Source organism: Brassica napus, chromosome C7, assembly GCF_020379485.1.
Source record: "Brassica napus cultivar Da-Ae chromosome C7, Da-Ae, whole genome shotgun sequence".
Taxonomy (NCBI): Eukaryota; Viridiplantae; Streptophyta; class Magnoliopsida; order Brassicales; family Brassicaceae; genus Brassica; species Brassica napus.
In genome coordinates, this window is record NC_063450.1 from 29,116,743 (window position 1) to 29,121,883 (window position 5,141).

The window sequence follows — 5,141 nt, forward strand, 5'->3', positions numbered from 1 at the left end:
GAGAACCAATTTTATTTGTTTGTTTATATTAAAAATTATTAGTTACATTATTTAATGTTAGTGTTTTATGTTGAGTATTTGTAAAAAGAAAATTTAACTTAAATGATTAGATAGTATATATTATTATTTGAAATTATGTTTTGTGAATATTGTACTATTTATAATTAATTTGTTCAATATAATTTAGTTATTCAACATTTAGAACAAAACTTATTATATTAAAATAATCAAATATAAGATAACAATAAAATAATAAGATGATTAATACTTTAGTGAGTATGTTTTGTGGTTGATCTTAGAGTAGTGAATTATTTATAGTGAATAAGATATTAGGTATAACTATTTTATATATGTTAACGATAATATCTTCTGGAAAAGGTATATTTTAAAGAATATATGATGGAAGATTTAAAAGTTATTCGTTTAATGGTTAAATAAAAATGAATTAAGTAGACAAAAGATAATCCGTTTGGTTGACATGTTAGTTTAAGATTTTTGATCAAATCGATTCTTAACTTGGTTAGAATATTCTGGATAAATTAATATATTTAGATATTTATTGAATACCTTTCAACAACTAAATTACAAAACACAATATATATATACACTATAAATTATAGCTAATCTATATCTATATATATAAAAAAATGTTTGCCTCCTTCCTAAGCTATCCACGTGGAAAGTCACTCTCTGACAGGCCGACACGTGTCCGTCTTCTGGGTTTTATTTCTTTGGCCGGGCTTGAGTTTAACTTTGGGCTTATACTATGAACAATTGACAGAGCTTTTTACTCTTTAATATTATTGAATGTGTTAATTATTTCTTAATACATAGTAGATAAAAAAAACATACATTACGATATGGACGTTATATTATCATCAAAGCAATCTCTACCCTATGTACCTCATCCTGTGATAATTTATAAAGTAGCAACGAATCTATGAGTTCAGCAAATTTGCAATTACCTACGTCAGAATTTTAAGTATATAAACAGTCAACAATAGTGTGTTGAATATTATATTCATATGATTTAAAAACCTTTACAAATTTTTATTTTTAAACATACACCAAAAACTTTATGAAAGTAAATATCCATTCAGGTTTTCAACCACTTCAAATACCACCAACGCCAAAAAAAATTTAATCAAGTGCACGAAAACTATAATATATTTAAAACTACAATAAATACATTAGTTAATGAAAAATCCTTTTTAAAAAATATCATGGATGCATACATAAATATTAAGAGAAATGTATAAAAGGAAATAAAAGTAACAATAACTTGAAGAACAAAATGTATAAGACTGAGAATATTTATGATTTGTGGTCTAAGATATATTCAACTTATTTTCCTAATCATGGTGGAATAAACATTGAATAATGTTTTTAAAAAAATTATATATACATAGAAATATTTTTAGTGGTAGGGTATATTTATAATTTCCAATATTTGGCAAAATAAAGAAAAAGGAAACATGCATGTATATAACCATGAAAAGAAAACTACTTTAAATAACTTAATCAAAATAACAACCACGTACAACTAAACCCGATGAACGTACCAACCTCAAAAGAAAGATGGTATAAGAGTTTTTTTGCAAAAAAAGATGGTATAAGAGCAAAAATCCCAAGACATGACATATAATTTTGTACAAACAGCTTAGCAACCAATTTAATTTACATAGTTCATTCAACAGTAATCAAAGCAAGCAAATATCCCTAATCAAAGCAAGCAAAAATCTCTAATCAAAGCAAATATTGGTAGCTTCATAGTCTATTTAGTATTCAAATACATTATCATGTACAATATTTAACTAATATGTATATTTTTATATGATCCAAATTTATATTAAACATTCATTCTAACTGTTTAAATTGTTTTTAGATTTCCATCCCGTCCGTAGGGCGGACCGACCCTAGTATTATATATTTGTATGAAATGTATATTGTGCTATGACAAACAAAAGTCAAAACCTAAGTGACTTAACAGGTGAACCGGATCCAATGTTTATAAGATTCATGTTATTTTGAAAATTTTGTATTCATAATGGAAGGTTAATGTAACTTTAACAGAAGGGAAAGTGATTTTGGGTTGGATGCCATATTGTCAATACAAAAGGGAAGAACATGACAATAATGTATGAAAAAATGTATCAATAGGAACTGAATAGAAACAAACACAATTTTGTAAACCAACAATGTCCACATAGTCATTATTGAAGAATTACTATAATGAGAATCGTGTATTGACCAGGTCCAATAGTCCAATCTAATTTAGTAAGGCGGTAGCAGTTTAGTAGATAACTGAATTAGCCTTTAATATGTCGTTGGTTTAGTTTAAGTAGATTTGATGATATTTATATAACTAGCTTGGGGAAAACGGCCATTTTATACCCAATATATCGCGATATGTTCAATTCATACCTGACTTATATGGTTGTGCCAAAATATACCTGAACTTATATGGTCTTGCCAAAACATACCCGACTTATAATTTTTTGGTGAAATCATACACCAGTCGCCACATCATCCACTTTTGTTCGCGTGGATGCTACGCTACATCAGCTAATTTTGCTTACGAGGATGCCATGTGTATAAATTATTTTTTGAAAAAACTAAATAGTGTTTTTATAAAAATAAATTTATAGAAAATGTAAAATTTTATAATTTTTATTTTTTATTATTTAATTATTTAATTTTTTATTATTTTACATCAGCTAATTTTGCTTACGAGGATGCCATGTGTATAGATTTTTTTTTTGAAAAAACTAAATAGTGTTTTTATTAAAATAAATTTATAGAAAATGTAAAATTTTATAATTTTTTATTATTTAATAAAATTAACAAAAATTAATTAATTAATTAAATTTTAATCTTATATAAAAGAGATATTCGTAAATATTTCGATCCTATCACAAACCGTCCTTATAAGAGTTATATATTTGTTGTAATTATTCAAATTAAATACTAGTGTTGGACTCGTGTTACTCTTGATTAATCATGGTTGTATTTACATTTAAAAAAAAATTATGATAACATACCCATGATTAATAAAGAGTAATAAGACTGCAAAACTAGCATTGGATTTGAATCATTACAACACATATATAACTCTTATAAGGACGGTTTGTGATATGATCTATCTCTTATATAAGATTAAAATTTAATTAATTGATTAATTTTTGTTAATTTTACTAAATAATAAAAATTTATAAAATTTTACATTTTCTATAAATTTACTTTTATAAAAATACTATTTAGTTATTTCAAAAAACAATTTGTACACATGACATCCTCGTCAGCAAAATTAGCTAACGTAACATTCACGCGAACAAAAATGGATGATGTGACAGCTGATGTGGCGACATGTGTATGATTTCGCCAAAAAATTATAAGTCAGGTATGTTTTGGCACAACCATATAAGTTCATGCATATTTTGGCACTGCTATATAAGTGAGGTATGAATTGAACATATCGTGATATGTAGGATATGAAATGGCCGTTTTCCCGCGTGTAAGTAGATTGTAACATTTTTGAAAGAGTTCAAAAGTTAATAACAACTTGTATCAGTAGATAAAAAATAGGAGTATAAATTAATAGATTAGATAATCTATTCTATTAAATCATAGTCATGACCAACTGATATATGTTCCATTAAAATTTGTATAATAACTACATCATTTTTTTTTTGAAAACATCTACACATTTTTTTTTTAACAGGTGGATATGTTTGGTCGGTCATAGATATTCACGTCCAAATGGGGACATTGTATTATGGGAAACTGGAATGCAATTTTTTTATTTTTTATTTATTTTTTATTTTTGCTTGACACTTTTCGTGCTGGGGTTTGGTGATATGCGGAAGCTATGCGTATAATCCAACCGAAACTGAGCCGAGGACAAACGAATCATCTAATCATTTACGAACAATATATGTTATTAATCAACAAATAATACTTAACTTATACATTATACATTAGTTAATACATTAGTTAATCCAATGAATTAATATCCACATTTATCCTTACTATCATGACTACTAATATTTAAAATCTAAGTTCATGCTTTATATTTACTAACCCTGCCCTTTTAATAAAATAAATAATATATTAATATAATATTATTTACCATTGAAAAAGTTAATATAAAAATATTTTCATTTACCAAATATAATTAGATTTTTATTTCAGTTTCATGTAATACAAAGTAGTTGACTATCTACCAAATTATAATTGGGAAATTACCACAAATACCACATTCATAGTACCACTTTTCATGTTTACACTAATCACTTTTACTTTCACTTTTAATGAAGGGTAAAATGCATTTATACCCCTATGATTAACTAATCTAGACTTAGGGTTTAGAGTTGAGGGGTGGGGTAGGGTTTTTGGAATGTGAGATTTAGGATTCTAATAAATATATATTTAAATACTTAAAAATATAAAAAAAATTTTAAAAATAGTTTCAAACATAATTTTCGATTTTCAAAAAGAAATTTTGAAAATAATAAAAAAAAATTTAGAAAAAAAAAATTCAAAAAAAAAAATTATAAAAAAGTTCGAATTTGAAGAAGTATAATTCGAAAACATAAAATTTTTTATTTAAATAATGATTTATTATATATATAGCTACAAGGATATAAGAGTCTTTTACTACTTAATGAAAAATGTATTCTTGAAAATGTCTCTTTAGTAGTGGTGAAGATGAAAAGTGGTAAACATAAAATTTTTCCGTTATAATTTTGCCTATAAATAAATTAAATAATAATTATCATAAAATTAAGTTTAAATTAAAACTAAATAAAATATCATTAGATTTATCTAGGTTTTTTGGGTCAACCATTACCAGATCAGGGTCAATGACAATTTTATGGGGGTTTAACCGGATTTTATGGAGATTTTAAATAGAAATTTTATAATTTAATCCAAAATTTGAGATGGATTATATGCAGATCACTCGGTTTACCATTTTTATCGTGGATTCAGATCAAATATGAAATATCGCATATAGATATTTAAATTATATTATAAATTAACTTTAGAAAAATTTGGATCAATACAATAAATCATTATTTTTGAGTATACATGTCAAAATTTATCGGATCCGGGACCCAAACTTAAAAGGAGATTCCACATTG